The 17,956-nt window shown below is 34.4% G+C and overlaps 1 protein-coding gene across 1 annotated transcript in view; it reads right to left on the reverse strand.

The window, feature by feature from the left end:
• ZnT77C (Zinc transporter 77C) overlaps positions 1-17,672 on the reverse strand; it is a 202,416-nt gene extending 184,744 nt beyond the window's left edge. The window contains exon 1 of the mRNA XM_069824329.1: positions 17,538-17,672. The gene's annotated coding sequence lies outside the window, so the exon portion shown is untranslated. The remainder of the gene's footprint in view (positions 1-17,537) is intronic.
• Between the last annotated feature and the right edge of the window lie 284 nt (positions 17,673-17,956).

A 17,956-nucleotide genomic window follows, 5' to 3' on the forward strand; every position in this document is an offset into this window, starting at 1 on the left:
TTTAAGGCTCTTTTAACTTTAATGTAAATGTAAGGACATTTTGTTGGTCATTTTAGCTACTTTGACGTCATCAGCATCCGCCCCTAATTATAACTTTGACCAATATTGTTATTCTGTATTGCAAGTTTGATTCTATGAATTACCCCAAAGGCCCCAGTATTAAAACAAATGCAGAACTGTGTCGAGTCACTATTACTTTGTGATGTTACATACCAGAAGAAGATTTATGTTACGCATTTGATCCACTCTTGTCCTGCATATTAAACTATTAGAACGAGCAGCTGCAAAGATCTTGCTCCTGATTTCCTCGGTGCAACATTGTACCAGTAACTGCACTTCGGACTCTGTGCTTTCTAATCAGCATGGACTAACGTGGGTATTTGCTCGAGTTGCAAGTGAAGCCTTCAGTACAGATTACACTGAGCCACACCTGCAACGTCTTGTCTTGTACCTGGAGAAGTTGGTTATTTAACGACAAGGGGACATGGAAAATATGATTGTGGTATACTTTTCCCAAAATATTATTCCCAAAAAATTAATCCAAGGACGTTTTTCCCAGTCAATATAAATATCCAAAATATTTTATTCTCAAAAGTAATTATTTCCAATTTATTATTTTGCCAATAATGTAATAAAAGTTCCAAAGACTTCTTTCCTAGTCAATATAAATATCAAAAATATTTTTTCCCAAAAATAATTATTTCCAATTTATTATTTTACCAAGAATGTAATAAAAATTCCAAAGACTTTTTTCCCAGTCAATATAAATATCTAAAATATTTTTTCCCAAAAGTCATTATTTTCAATTTATTATTTTATCAATAATGTAGGCCTAATAAAAAGTTCAAAAGACTTTTTTCCCAATCAGTATCAATATCCAAAATATTTTTCCCAAAAGTAATTATTTCCAATTTATTATTTTACCAATAATGTAATAAAAGTCTCAAAGACTTTTTTCCCAGTCAATATAAATATCAAAAATATTTTTTCCCCAAAAGTCATTATTTTCAATTTATTATTTTACCAATAATTTAGGCCTAATAACAGTTCAAAAGACTTTTATTCCAATCAGTATCAATATCCAAAATATTTTTCCCAAAAGTAATTACTTCCAATTTATTATTTTACCAACAATGTAATAAAAGTTCCAAAGACTTTTTTCCCAGTCAATATCAGTATCCATTTTTTTTTTCAAACGTAATTATTTCCAATTTACTATCTTACCAATAATGTAGGCCTAATAAAAGTTCCAAAGACTTTTTTTCCAGTCAGTATCAATATCCAAAATATTTTTTCCCAAAAGTAATTATTTCCAATTTATTATTTTACCAATAATGTAATAAAAGTTCCAAAGACTTTTTTCCCAGTCAATATAAATATTCAAAATATTTTTTCCCAAAAGTAATTATTTCCAATTTACTATTTTACCAACAATGTAATAAAAGTTTCAAAGACTTTTTTCCCAGTCAATATCAATATCCAAAATATTTTTTCCCAAAAGTAATTATTTCCAATTTATTATTTTACCAATAATGTAATAAAAGTTCCAAAGACTTTTTTCCCAAGTCAATATAAATATCTAAAATATTTTTTTTCCCAAAAGTAATAATTATTTTCAATTTATTATTTTACCAATAATGTAGGCCTAATAATAGTTCCAAAGACTTTTTTTCCCAGTCAGTATCAATATCCAAAATATTTTTTTCCCAAAAGTAATTATTTCCGATTTATTATTTTATCAATAATGTAATAAAAGTTCCAAAGACTTTTTTCCCCGTCAGTATAAATATTCAAAATATTTTTTCCCAAAAGTAATTATTTCCAATTTGTTACTTTACCAATAATCTAATAAAAGTTCCAAAGACTTTTTTCCCAATCAATATCAATATCCAAAATATTTTTTCCCAAAAGTAATTATTTCCAATTTGTTACTTTACCAGTAATCTAATAATTGTTCCAAAGATATTTCTCAGTCAGTATCAATGTCGAAAATATTTTTTCCCAAAAGTAATTATTTCCAATTTGTTACTTTACCAGTAATCTAATAAATGTTCCAAATATATTTCTCAGTCAGTATCAATGTCGAAAATATTTTTTCCCAAAAGTAATTATTTCCAATTTGTTACTTTACCAGTAATCTAATAAATGTTCCAAAGACTATTTCTCAGTCAGTATCAATGTCGAAAATATTTTTTTCCCAAAAGTAATTATTTCCAATTTATTATTTCTACAGTACCTGGGAAAAGTGACATAAGTCAGTTTTCACAAACCTTTTTTGATAATTTATTGACAACTTACACTGGTTTATGTCGATTTGATTTTTTTTCTGTATGAATTATTGTAATGAGAGAAATACTTATGTATTTTTTTTCCAAGCGAGCAGATGTTCCGTAAGTTGTCAATAAATTATCAAAAAAGGTTTGTGGAAACTGACTTGTGTCACTTTTCCCGAGCACTGCAGATTTTACCAATAATGTAATAAAAGTTTCAAAGACTTTTTTCCCGGTCAATATCAATATCAAAAATATGTTTTCCCAAAAATAATTATTTCCAATTTATTATTTCACCAACAATGTAATAAAAGTTCCAAAGACTTTTTTCCCAGTCAATATAAATATCCAAAATATTTTTTCCCCAAAAGCAGTTATTTTTCCCAGTCAATATCAATATCCAAAATATTTTTTTTCCCCAAAAGCAATTATTTTCAATTTATTATTTTACCAATATGTAATAAAAGTTCCAAAGACTTTTTTCCCAGTCAATATCAATATCCGAAATATTTTTTCCAAATGATATATTTTCCCAATAATGTAATTTTTACATCTATCATCAACAAGAACATATTCGCATTTTTTACCATTACTAAAATGTTACTAATAATTTTAGCAGTCATTCAAAAATGTAAATTGTATCCAACACTTCTGAGGAATGTGAAGATGCCATTCTGCACATATTCTGCATATCTAGATACTACACTCTCTGTCGTCTGGTATCGGGGAGTTTTTTCATTCTCTGTCCAAGTTCGATCTGACGAATCATAGGTACTCTCTGTATCTGATTGTAAGAGCGCATACACGTATGGCAAAGCGACCGTTTGTTCTGTCCCTCTATTTAACAGATGCAAGTATGGTAAATAACAGTAAAAATTATTGGTTGCAACCGAAAAGGTTCCATCAACGAACCACATTTCATTATTAAAAAGCCTTTTCACATTTTCTCTTGTCCTCTTGATATTAAGAACAAAGCGAGTAATTGTTTTGAGAAAACTGATAAAAATTGAAATAATTTTAATGTGGAGAAAGAATTGAGGAAAATGATTTGGGAGATAGAAATTGGAATAATTTGATTTGGAAATTCATTGTAGTTAGGAAATAAAATTTTTGGGAAATTTTTATTGGGAAAAAATTTTGAGAAAAGTGTCCTCCAACGAGAAATATTAGAAGACCAGATAAATAGATAGAGAGCAATTTAAAAACAAGGAGAGCAAAGGGAATGCAGATACAACAAGAGGAATACAAAGAGATCTGGGAATTAAATCAATGGCTTTCTCAAAACACGTAATGAAATGTTTCATATAAAACCATTTTCATCTCGAAAAGGAATCAAAAAACGAAGAGGAATATAAAGAGAACAAAATGGATACAACGAGAGCATGTAGTTCTGTGTAACGATATGCAGGGTATGCTCTGCACCTGTCATTTCTGTATGTTGGACAGAGAGAGTTAGAAAGGAGATGAATTATACAAAGGAGAGACAGATAGAGAGAGAGAGTGTGCTATCTCCCTCTCTATAAAAATAACAAATCGCTTATTGAGTGTATGGATGTTTCGTTGGTTGTGCGTGCGAATTGGAGATTTTTGTGCTTGAATGATTGGAAGGAAGCTGAATGGACAAATGGAAGCACAATACGCGGGACTGTGAGTTCATAATAATAATTTTATTAAGCAGTTTGGGTCCTCATGCACATCAAGTAATGCTTCTTTGAAGCGGTGAAAATGTCGTCTCAGTCTGGTGGTTGAATTACGCGATAGATGCGAGTTCTGCTCTAAGAAAAGAGCAAAGCGGGTAAGAATTATATATAACGGTGTGCATCGTGGCTCTTCCTGTTCTATGTGGGCGTGGCAGGCATTTAAGTCTCCAGCAATTATAATTTCGTTGAAGTTCGTGCTCCACTCTCAGCAATTTGTCAAATGAAAGTGATAGAGAAAGACGAATAAATTACTCTAAGAAAGCCTGTTCCTCAGCTACTTTGTCCACCACAACTCTGTTGAGAATCGAACACCGATACATCTGGTAAAGAGAAGTTAGGTGGCCGAATTAAAGCTGGACTTGTACAGTTAATTACCGCTCCATATCTGAAGAATCTTTCTACCTATACCATAGGAATATAAATACCTGAAATAAAATTTATAGCTCAAATTAAGTAATGACAAATAAAGCATGGACTTGCTTCACCTGTCCGCTGAAAATGTTGTTGAAATATTTCACATGTTGTGTCAGTATACAGTCTTAAAAAAACGTTTTGTCGCACAGATACTTTGTAAGTTCCAGAAAGGAGGCAGTGCTCATGACCAGACATACAACGAAACAAAACTAATTTTATTACCTCAACTAGTCCTTCTCTTGTGACCCAGGTCGCACGTCCTCTGATCATGCGCACTGCCTTCTTTCTGGGACTTGTAAAGTATCTGTGCGACAAAACTTTTTTCTAAGATTGTACATTAAAATAATCTCTTGCTTATGACTTTCACTTGTTATACAATTTTAACAATTCTCTATCAGCATTCATTATGCATGTGTATGTATGTATTTATTCACACTGCAATGGGTATATACCCGGTGGCAGTGGTAACTAATTACACTCAATAATGACAATAATAAACTTAAAATTAAAAATACAATTAATGATACTAATAATTAATACTAACAATAATTTATAATATTAATAATAATAATAATAATAATAATAATAACAGGGAATATCCTAAATTAAATGAAACGATCACTTAAAATAACATTTGAAATAAATCTAATTTGTATCTTAAACCTAAGTTCGAACTAAAACCCACGAGTATGATATGTTCATATCTGCACAAGTACCTTTAACATTACACTCATTTCGCTGTCAACTCACTCACTGCACTGGAACTACGACACATTTCACTGATTCTATCCTGATTTCACTAACACTTCAAAACATTTCACTGTTCAAATACTTTGCACTGCCACTATAAACTATAAAGCTTCACTGGCATGAACACGTTTCACTTACACAACACACTTCACTGACACAACACACTTCACTGACACAACATAATTCTTCACTGATACAACACTTCAATAAAAACATATCATTTACACCCTTTAAATACTATGTACAGTATAATTACCGTCTATTAGTAAAGTTCTTAAGCCTATTTTTAAATACATTTTTGGTTGTTGGTAAAACCTTTAGTAAGTCTGCAGGTAAAGTATTCCAGTCCCTGATAGTACGATTGAGAAAAGAAAACTTTCCAGTGTCCGTCCTCTGCCTTCTTTCCCTCAATTTAAATGAGTGGTCGTTCCTTGAGTAATTTGGCGGCTGCAACCTATTTTTTATTTCTCTCCAGGCAGGCTCACCTCTGTATGTTTTGAACAGTGCACATAATCGAATTTTCGTTCTCCTGTCCGTGAGTGTGTCCCATTTTAATGGTGAATTTTTCCAACAACACTTGAGGGCCCGTTTTTGAATCTTTTCCAGTGTCTTAATATGTTCTAATCTGTAAGGACACCAATATGCAGCACCATATTCCATTACTGGACGTACTAGTGATTTATATGCAATCTCTTTGGATTTATCAGAGCCTTTTCTTAGTATCCTCATCACAAAGTGTAACGCTCTCCATGCTTTTCCCGCTGTGTTTGTAACGTGTTCCCCCCAGCCGAGATCGCTGCTAAATGTTATTCCGAGGTATTTACATTTGTTAACTTCTCCTAGCGTATACGATGCGACTATTTTATTTCTTTTCCTTGTAAAGCTGATGGCTTTGCTCTTTAGAGAATTTATTTTCATTTTGTTGGCTATTGCCCAATCGTTTATTCTATTGAGGTCATTCTGGAGAAGAGTAGTATCTTCATAACTTTTTATTTCCCTGTATACCATACAATCATCCGCGAATAAGCGAACCCTAGACAAGATATTAACTGGCAGATATATAAACAATTAATTATAATTCCATGAAAAAAGACATAATAAGTTCATATTCTATTCTGTTTTCATATGTTACTATTATATGATGTTTTATGAATACAGTGAAATTTCTCAATAGCGGACACCTCCCGGGAATTAAAAAAATCCGATATTCAGAAGTGTCCGTTATTGGGAATACAATACGTACCTACTTACAAATGGCTTTTAAGGAACCCGCAGGTTCACTGCCGCCCTCACATAAGCCCGCCATCGGTCCCTATCCTGTGCAAGATTAATCCACTCTCTATCATCATATTCCACCTCCCTCAAATCCATTTTAATATTATCCTCCCATCTACGTCTCGGCCTCCCCAAAGGTATTTTTCCCTCCGGCTCCCAAATAACACTCTATATGCATTTTTGGATTCGCCCATACGTGCTACATGCCCTGCCATCTGAAACTCTGGATTTAATGTTCCTAATTATGTCAGGTGAAGAATACAATGCGTGCAGTTCTGCGTTGTGTAACTTCTCCTGTAACTTCATCCCTCTTAGTCCCAAATATTTTCCTAGGAATCTTGTTCTCAAACACCTTTAATCTCTGTTCCTCTCTCAAAGTGAGAGTCCAAGTTTCACAACCATACAGACCAACCGGTAGTCTAATATAACTGTTTTATAAATTCTAACTTTAAGATTTTTTGTTACCAGACTCGATGACAAAAGCTTCTCAATCGAATAATAACAGGCATTTCCCATATTTATTCTGCGTTTAATTTCCTCCCGAGTGTCATTTATATTTGTTACTGTTGCTCCAAGATATTTGAATTTTTCCACCTCTTCGAAGGATGTATCTCCAATTTTTATGTTTCCATTGCGTGTAATATTCTGGTCACGAGACATAGTCATATACTTTACCTTTTCGAGATTTACTTCTAAACCTATCGCTTTACTTGCTTCAAGTAAAATTTCCGTGTTTTCCCTAATCGTTTTTGGATTTTCTCCTAACATATTCACGTCATCCGCATAGACAAGAAGCTGATGTAACCCGTTCAATTCCAAACCCTGTCTGTTATCCTGAACTTTCCTAATGGCATATTCTAGAGCAAAGTATAAAATGAAACTACCATATTTTGGCACGTTATAGAAATCATGTTAATTTTGAATACAGAATTTTTATACAGTAAGCTAATATGTTAAAAATGTACTTAATACTGTAGGCCTACAGTAATTTATATTTTGAAAATATAAAAAAATCTAAATAAATAATTTTACTGAAATATTTAATATTAGTCCTACGTTTTAAATGTTAAAGAAATCAGACATTTTTGTCAGTTACCTTGTCGCTTTCTGAATTTCATTTTCCATATACATTTCTAGAATAGAAGCGAATTCTAAGTCCTTGAGCATAACCTTGCTACTCAGCATTTAGGACAACATGGGTTACCACCACGACTATTTCGACACATTACAGTGATCACAAAATGTGTCGGCCCCTATCATGGCGTAACAAGGAAAGGTAAGGGCATTGGTGGGGGAACTCTGTGTCACCAAAGTAGGAGAATTGTGCCATAAGATTTTATTAATCGCACGAGAGACATATTCAAAGGTTTAAGAAAGTCCGAATAAGGTTACCAGATGACTGTCGATGTTGTAAGTGCGTTTCTTGGTCCGCTATTGAGAAATTGTAAAGTAAAAAATATGTTTATATACTCGTACTAGCTGTCGGTGTCCGTTATAGAGAATGTCTGATACTCAGAAGGTATTTTCACATAAGAGTGCAGGTAATTCTGCAGGGAAATTTCAAAGTGTCCGTAATTGAGAGCTGTCCGCTATTCAGAAGTGTCCGTTAAGGGAATTTTTACAGTAATCATATTATGATCTGCATACACAAGAACAACAGCTTATCACTTGAGGAGTTACTTAAAACAAAATGAAACACAGTTACAACATAATCACAACGTAATTAATACATAACAAGTTACTTGAACTGTTTTTCAATTTACCTTGATTTTCAGTATCTCACTTGCTTCCAGTTGCACCAGGTGCCGACAACTTTTCACTATCCATTTAGTTTCAATCGAATAATTTTTTTTAATTCATCGCACAAATGAAAATAACATTAATTACTGAAAAAAAGAACATACTATATAACGCCTCTGAAAAGAACAAACTGCAAAGTAAACAGCACAGATTACTACACTCTGTTTCTGGAATCTGTGGAGTAAATCGACGAATTTGGGTGGAGCCTATGACAAGCGAATGGGTGGAGCCTAACAGTGCGGAAGTGTATTGCGGGATGCATCGGCTGACGGACGCTAAGGGGTAAGATGCGCGTGACAGAAGGTGATAGTATCACAGCCTAGTATCCTGGAACCTAGATCATATATACCCAGATTGCTCGGCTTTGTAGGCTTTGACGGTAATAACTTTTGTCAGGTTTACTATGCTGCCATCTAGTTGTTACATAAGTAGTCACGTCATAATTCCCATTTGAATTGCATTAGCGACTGTACTGCCATCTCGTGTTCGTTTACGGCGGACGGGTGGCGATCCTGGCAGTTGTTCTCTCCAAAGTGCTACCGATTTTAACGTAGGGATGGGCAATCTGTTATATATATGATTTAGGCTAGTATATACAGTCACGAAGCTTGAATTGTGAGTATACTAGGAATAATAGACTGTGCAGGTACTATTTTGCATTGTCTGTGATAAGGCGATAGTAGCGATCCTAGTGGATAGTAACTATCTATGGATTCATATTTACTACGTATTGAGCTTCGTGACTGTATATACTAGACTGTGATAGTATTATGATGTACCGAAGTACATATGGAATTTCAGTGCAGTATATGGAGTTTCACTTTGTGATTCAAGACGGTGCCATGTTCCGTCGGACCCCGGCCACTTAGTTACTCGTAATGAGTGCACCTCTGTACGTGTGGTTAGAATTGTGTCTACTGTCACACATACTGTGACACGGTACACGAGGGTAGGCCAACAAAGAGGAACACAGTAGGTGGAACTTAAAATGAGAGGGAGTCAATCCGGCATCGGAACTCGAACCCGATGAGACTTGGTGGATAAATCTACGTAAAGATTAATTTTTTGGTCCTACAGAATACATCTGTTATGGTAACAATTGATATTATAGGAGAAAAATTCGCTCCGGCGCCGGAGATCGAACCCGAGTCCTTGGTTCTACGTACCAAGCGCTCTAACCAATGAGCTACACCAAAGTTCAATCCACAGCATCGGATCGAATCCCTCTCCTTCAATTGTTACCATAACAGATGTGTTCTGTAGGACCAAAAAATTAATCTTCACGTAGATTCTTCGAGCAACAGTGTATATTACTGTGGAATCCCGGCCACCAAGTTACTCAGCTGAGTGCGCTCCTTGTATATTGACAGTTGACTTAATATAAAAATGTCAACATACATGTCGAACTTGGAGTCAGGCCACAAAGGGGAAAAACACTGAAGGGGAGGGATTCGATCAGGTGCTGTGGATTGAATTTCGGCGTAGCTTAATGGTTAGAGCACTTGGTACGTAGAACCAAAGATCCGGGTTCGATCCCCGACGCCGGAGCGATTTTTTCTCCTCTAATATCAATTAGTGGATAAAGCGCCAGCACGTAAAGCTGGAAAACTGGGTTCGAGTCTCGGTGCCGGAGAGAATTTTTCTCCGTTCTACCGATTCTTCACCAGAAGGTAATAGGTAGGGGTGGTATTCTAGACGCTCGTCTTCAATCAATGCTTTCCCCCAGAGCGGTCATTGGACTGGCCCCCTCCACTCACCACTTGCGCAAAGCACTTATTTCGGTCCCTATACTCCACAGGTTCCAGAAACGGAGTATAAGTGAGATGAACTTGCTTCACTTGTCCTTTAACAAAATGGCAATATGTTTCAGTGGTCTGGTAAAGTGCTACCATCTATTGCCATACCATTAAATAATAAATCCATTTAAATATTCGTTTATAAAGATCTTACACTGTTGTATCTATTAAACCTTAAGTTAGCAAATGTTCAATTTTTGACTTGTTTCTCTTGTATTCTGTCTGCTTCAAATGTAACTTAAATTCATTGCACTGGGTATCTGGGTAGGGACATGTATCAGAATTTAATGATACTTCACTATGAGAACAGGAAATGGTTGAACATGATGTCTGTAATTTGCTTGTTTTATAATATATATTACGTTGCTCTGTCTCCTTGGAATACCCACGATTCGAAGAATGCAAGGAATGTAGTCACTAGAACGTCGGTGAATTCAATACCAAAGTAACACAGATCCTATTACATAGCTAAATCCCCTTTCCTAAAACTGTCCACACATTTCCACAGCAGATAACAAATAGATATAAAAATTAGCTGCTCATACTAAGCGTAAGCATACGGGAATGTTGCATTAAGAACCAACGGCGTGTTGTCATCCTCGTGAACGCCCACTCGGTGAGGAGACATGCGAGAAAATCTCGTGCATTCAACACGCTTCGCCTGTAGAGCCGGGGGCTACTAAGTCCACCTCCAGATACAAATGCTATTTATTTATTTATTTTATTTATTTATTTATTCATTTCATTTTATTTATTTATATAAATTATTTAATTTATATATTTATTTTATTTATTTAATTAATTTATTAATTTATTTTATTTATTTTATTTATTTAATATTTATTTATTTTATTAATTTATTTATTTGTTTATTTTATTAATTTATTTATTTTATTAATTTATTTATTTGTTTATTTTATTAATTTATTTATTTTATTAATTTATTTATTTATTTATTTTATTAATTTATTTATTTTATGTATTTTATTTATTTAACATTTTTATTTATTTATTTATTTATTCTATTTCTTTATTTTATTTATTTATTTATTTAATATTTTCATTTATTTATTTTATTTATTTAATTTATGTATTACATTTATCTACTTATTTAATTTACTTATTTATTTTATTTATCTTTTTTACTTATTTATTCATTTATTTTATTTATTTATGTATTTATTTATCTATCTATTTAATGTATTTATTTATGTATTTAATTAATTTATTTAATGTATTTATTTATCTATTTAATTAATTTAGTTATCTATTCAATTAATTTATTTATTTAATGGCTAATATTCACTATAATATAATCACTAACCAATGATAACGAAAGCAATTTGATTTAAAGCATTTAACATAAAATGTTTGAAAATAATTATTCAATAGTTCCTGTCAAATCCTGATTAATCACATGGTGCCACATTAATAGCAATAAGAAATTTGTCATGCCTTTTCCTTTGTTTCTTTTGTTTTTTAATTTAATTATCTATTATGTATATATATTTTTTTGAGGATATACTGAGTCCATAAGGGCTACCCTCAATGGGGGGGCAGTTTGTAATTAAAATTATGTATTAATAATTTCTAGTCGTAATGGAAATCCAGTGAAGATTTCAAATATATCAGTCCGATCACTGCTTCCGTACTTTATACCTGATTGAGGTTTTCCGGGGTTTTCCCTCAACCCAATACAAGCAAATGCTGAGTAACTTTCGGTGCTGGACCCCGGACTCATTTCACCGGCATTATCACCTTCATCTCATTCAGACGCTAAATAATCTAAGATGTTGATAAAGCGTCTTAAAATAACCTACTAAAATAAAAATATATATATGGTGTTCAGGTAAAAAGGGCTTATCTCACAAAAGAAAAATTGTTGAGAAACAGCTACAATTAAATGTTAACACATTATTATTAGTTACTTCGTATGACGGAATGTAAGCATAATTGTCAAAAAATAGAACTTCATTTTTTGTACTTATATTTTAATTAATTACCCTAATTGCATAAAAAGGGTCACATTTAAATAATGAGGGTTAAGCTCTTTTACCTAAACACCATCGATATCATAATAATAATAATAATAATAATAATAATAATAATAATAATAATAATAATACTCGGCAGTCCGACCTTTCAAGATCTATTGCGCTAACCCTCAAGCTAGGCGCATTCCCAAACCCACAGCGGTTGACTACACTAAGGTTCGCTGCGTACCCAGGTTTCAAGCAGGCAGTCCCATTCGTTCCTAGGCCAACCCCCTCCGTGCGTCGCCAGCCAGCTATCGGGGAATGCTACTGTATAGAACGATAGCGGAATGAAGAGATGTTGACGGATGTAGATGCCTAATATGGGGATACTGGAGAACCCCGAGAAAAACCCTAACTGCGACCTTGTCAGCCACAAGTGTCAGTATTGATTTTTTAACTTCAGGCATGACCGGGACTCGAACCCGGGCCGCCTGTGTGACAGCTTGAAGATCTAACCACTCAGCCACTGCAGGGGACTATTAAATATGAATGAACTTTTAAGAAAACCTGCAAATATAATCAAACATACATACCATGGTTTAATGTCATCCTAGCTGATAGAAATTTACATAGGTTGGATAAAAAGTTATGGCAACACTGCTGTCACGTGACGATGGTGCGTTCGAGAGCTGCCAGCTGTGTGGACATGAACAAGGACTATTAGATGAGTTAGTGCAGCCAGCGGCGACAGTACTCTGTCAATCTGCAGTGTGTAGGACGTTGACTATCATGGGGATAATGCGAGCGCCCTAAGACCACGTTTACAAAACTAGAGCAACGTTCCTGCATCAAAATTGATGTGGCACGAGGTCGTAGTGCACAAGAATGTTATCAGGGACTGCGTGAAGCACCATCACCTTCGTCCAGCCCTCAGGAGAAAACGACGACACTTGGTGGTACAGAATCCCACCATTCTTCATGACAATGCAAGGAGTCACGCCGCTGCTGCTGTTAAGGACCTCTTGCGTCACTGGCAATGGGAGATTCTGGAACATCCACCATACTCACCCGATATGAGTCCATGCGATTCGCCAAAGTGAAAGAACCACCGCGAGGTATCCGGTACAATACCAGAGATGGACGCGCTGATGGTGTGCGACGCCTTCCAAACATTTGGCAAAAGGTAATAAATAAGGGGGAAGGTACGTGAATGTTGTACCCCTGTGAATAAAGCCATGTCAGAAATATCGAACTGTTGCCATTACTTTTTATCCAGCCCTAGTATTAAATTTTTCTTTAATTTTTAGCAAGCACGATATTTTATTTTAGCACAATCCTTTCCCAGATTAAAACCATGGCTGCGCCACTGTTATGAACACAAGGCCAGTATTCTAGCGCAGTGTTAGACGATACGACCGTGTCGTCCATCATAACACAATTGGATCTAAACGGATCCAAACAAGGAGAGAGGCTCGACCCCGCACTGTTCATTACTGGGATATTTAATGATACTTAAACTGCGAGGACTATTCAGTGTTGGCTCGTTGATAGGATGATTAACCAACCTCACGCCAGCAGAATACGAAATTGTAGTAGTCATTAGTTGTCAATGGAGATGGGCCTACCGGTGACGCTCCGTTGTGTGCATGTATCTTTGTATGTCGCACTCTCTATATCTCAGTAAAACAAAAAGCCGTAATAGACACTGATACAGCCATAACCCAGTCACTTGGAAGACAGTTACTCGCTGAAGTAAACCAAAGGTACTTTTCAGGAAGGTTCTGAAACATTTGTGGTTAAAAAAGCGGCTTTGGGAAAGGTTTTATTAGAGTATTTCGGAGAATGCGCATAGATTTGCTCCAATCTCTGTCCAACCAACATGCTGGGATCAAAATGCACCGGAGCGGACCGCAATGACCTTCCCGTTTGTGAATTTCAGGAACCTTTCAGTTCCGTCTCGTAAGAAATGGCTATTGTGCGATCTAGATCGTTTTAATTTGGTACCCGTGGCACGGCGACCGGCGATAGCAACTGGGCTATCATCGGTTGCTATCGCCGGCCGCCGTGCGACTCGATAGCGAAAGGCACTGTATAAAAATATGCAAAACCGCAAAAAAAAGGTGAACGGTTTTTATTATGTTGCCAACCAACCAATAGTGTTGAAAACTAGTTTGATCATAATCATAGAGGCAATTTCGAATGCTATAGTTAAATATCAAAAAGAAATGCATCAGATTCTTTCTGTTGGCTTAAAATGTAAGGCTAGAAATTGAAGTTATGGAATTATAAATAGAACCTTTTTACTTACTTTATACATGAATACAGATATGTTCTATGGTATTTTTTGTGTCTGTGGTTTACTTAAGAATGAAATGTTCTGCGAAACATGTAATTCTGGGATGAATTTGAAGAAATGTAAAAGTAAACGAGATGGATTCATGTGGAGATGTCATCGGAAGATATTACATGATAAACATAGGAACGCCGTATCGTAACATTCTATGAAATCACTCGGATAACAGAGAAAATGGAATGGAACATCTCCAGTGAGACCCATGGTAAAGTGCTAATTTTTACAGCAATTCTTTTATTAAAATTTTTGGTCCAGGGAAAATAATAGTAAAAAGTATTTTTGTGAAAGACTAGTATTTTCCCAGGACTAAAACTGCAATATAAATTAAGTTAAATTAGTATCTTAGAAATATGAACTTAATTTCATTGTCCTATTAATACCAACGTTGTTTTGTTTGAAAGTTTAATGTTACTGTGTTTTAAGTTTAGTTTTGGTTTGTTTGTTTAACTTTATTTTGAATAAAATATTATATTGTATAACAAAGGTGACTAATATGAGCTTAATTTCATTGTTGTTGGTTTTATTAAATGATACATGTTTGTAGTATGTTTTTAGTTTTTTTAAGATGGCATACTTGATATAATAATCGAATTAATTAATTTAATTTAATTTCTTCCTGTAACCACTACAGGTTGCCATCGACAAAGAGTACCATGATACAATAGAGTAAAAGCCTTAAGGCTTAGTGATAAATTGTTGTTAGAGTGAAAAATAAACAATTTGAATTATACAATATATAATCGATTCTATGGATTACTCGGAGTGGGTCCTATAATGCACCTGTTCCTTAATTACATATTATGATATTTCAACACATTTTTAAATTAATTGTGAATTATTTAAAAATTCTGTACTGACAACGACACTGTTGGTATTGCAACAGAGCGTTCCGACTCTTGAAAACGTTCATTTAGAGCCCTCCCAACAACTAAGTACGATCTGAACTCACGACCTTTCACGTCTTAGCCGTTTTGCACAACGCAGTCGGAAAATTTGTTAACTCGTTAGTTCCAAAACATCAAGTACTTTTTCCCGTATTGTTCCAAAATACCAAGTACTTTTTCCCGCATAGTTCCAAAACATCAAGTACTTTTTTCCCGTAAACCAAAACAAATATATGTAGGATAGCTGTAGTAGGATATTAGAAATATTAGGAAGATTGCAGATTTCAAACAACTGCTCCGACTGAAATTGTAATAGTGTAGTTTTTTTTCCTTCTCTATCACCAGACATGAAATAAAATATTTATGAAACAACCTGCTATTTCCCATTGTAACCGCTTTCGTTCATATCAGAAGATACCAGATGATAGACGACATTAAGTTATATGGATCGTATGCGGAGAAAAGAGGAAGGCAGAAAATAGAAAATATTGGAGAATGCTAGGTTTGCAGTGAAAGACCACCCCTGGGGCAGAAAACTATGTATAAGTGAATAATTACACGATTTTCTAAAAAAAAAAAAAAAAAAAAAAAAATGTTCCGCCCTTTTTTTAACTTAGTGATTTTAGTAAATTTTATAATTTTACTTATAAAAATTGCTTAAGAAGGGCACAATTTTTTCAATGCTTTATTAATTTTGCTAAGTTTTATAATTGCTGCTCAAATGGCAACCATTTACTTAATTTTGTTGTATTACACATTCACACAAAAACTACAAATCGCCACCATTTACTTAACAACTTTTTGTATTAACACTCACACAAAAACTACACGCGCAAATCCAAACGAATCAGGGTTTAAAAATAAATTTTATCTGAACGTTTACTACATAAAACAAACATAACCACATTTCAATACAACGTAGAACTTTGCACAGCTGCTATGGATATCTGTGACTGAGCTGTGAATGCGTTGTATAAAATGTAGTGGGGAGTCCACAGACATACCAAAGTCGGGTAATCACGAACTTCACACCAACTGTTTCTCTCAATCAACAATAATTATTTTTAAATAATAGACATACGTGCATTATCCCCATGTGGAGCAAATAAAGTTCTGAGAATATGCTTTCGTCAGCGCTTGTTCCTTAGTGTGAACGAAATGGTAAGGCAAACGTGACAGTGACGCTGTTTTGGAGTCAGTATTGACAAAGATGTTAAAGAATAGACGACTTAAGACTTAATTTTGATAAGCTAATGACTAACGAATAGGGACCGTGAAATAAAATGGATATTTCGTGAAATAACTCGTCAATTAAATGTGTTATGTTATGTTTAATACAAAACTTCTTGTTACTTTTTTTCTCTTCCACATATCACATACCAGTATCACCAAAATATAAACTAAACATTGTTTCTACATTGTTCGCACGAAGATTTTGCGACAGTCAGTGAATACTTTCGTGTACGCAGAAAAGCTCTTCTCACTGTCCACATTTCGCACGTATCGCTATTAATACCAAAAAATATTAATGGTTTGATTCCAAAACATGCTATTTTGCTGAAAAGGCGATTTTTACCGAATAACATAATAAACATATTTCTTACACTCTGAATCCAATAGTGAAGTTATTATTATTTTTTTTGTCAATTCCTGCTATTTTGTTTTTTGTATCACAGTTTACTCCTGCTTAATTCTGCCAGGTTAAATAAATTATTATTATTATTATTATTATTATTATTATTATTATTATTATTATTATTATTTGCAACTGAAAATATGTAAAAGTACGGTACCTATGATTATTTTTTTTCCAATTTTTTTAGGCCAAAACTAACTATTTTATATTTTAATGTAGAAATTGTTGGCAAACTATGAATTATTCTAGTACATTAAGTACATAGAATGGTATACGGTGAGAATAAACACGTACTTTTCAAAATTGGCTCGTATATTTTAAAGTTCCTTCCTGTAAAAAGTAACTGAGAGTGAAATAACAAGGTTTCAAAAACAAACCATTCATTATGGTTCCCATGGATGAGCAATACATGTGCAGCTATTGAAGCCATAAGCAAGGGAGAGAAGAAAGTGACTACTTGGTCAGGCGGAACATTTTTCGGAAAAATAGAGGGGAATATTTTTTGGGAAAATTTTGCAATTGAAAAAACCACTGTGGTGAAGTACTAATACAAGTTTGACATGGATCGAATTTCCTTCCAAATGTTGACAAACCAATGGCTGAAGAATATAACAAATCTTCTTACTAACCCCTCAATTTACACAATCGCATGCCCAAGAAGTCAAACGCTCGTTTACACCTACCTTGATTGTCGCTGCGAACTTGTAAATTCTCTTCTCTCGAAGTGTCAGGTTAATTTTTTTTCTTCATCCGTGCAGTTAGGAACAAGTGAACGTCTTCCGATGTAATAGTTGTCTGGCTTGTGTTTCAGTGACCTGCACGCACATGGATGGCTGGGACACGCACAACACAGTCACGAAGCGGCTTGGAGTGGAACTTCACAAACATTGCCTCTTCGCACCCGACCCGTTCGCTCTGCCGTAAGCGACTGAACGAAATTGAAAAGCCAGCCGAGCAGCGGTGATCGACAGGGGTGGGGAGAGCACACCAGAGAAGTGCTCTGAAATCTCCACAAAGCTATGAATGAATTACAACTCCTACCTAGAAGATTAAAATATTACTCGGAATAAACAATGTAAGAATCTGCTGTCATCTTCTTCAC

The sequence above is a fragment of the Periplaneta americana genome, chromosome 4 (genome assembly GCF_040183065.1).
Source record: "Periplaneta americana isolate PAMFEO1 chromosome 4, P.americana_PAMFEO1_priV1, whole genome shotgun sequence".
In the NCBI taxonomy this organism is placed as follows: Eukaryota; Metazoa; Arthropoda; class Insecta; order Blattodea; family Blattidae; genus Periplaneta; species Periplaneta americana.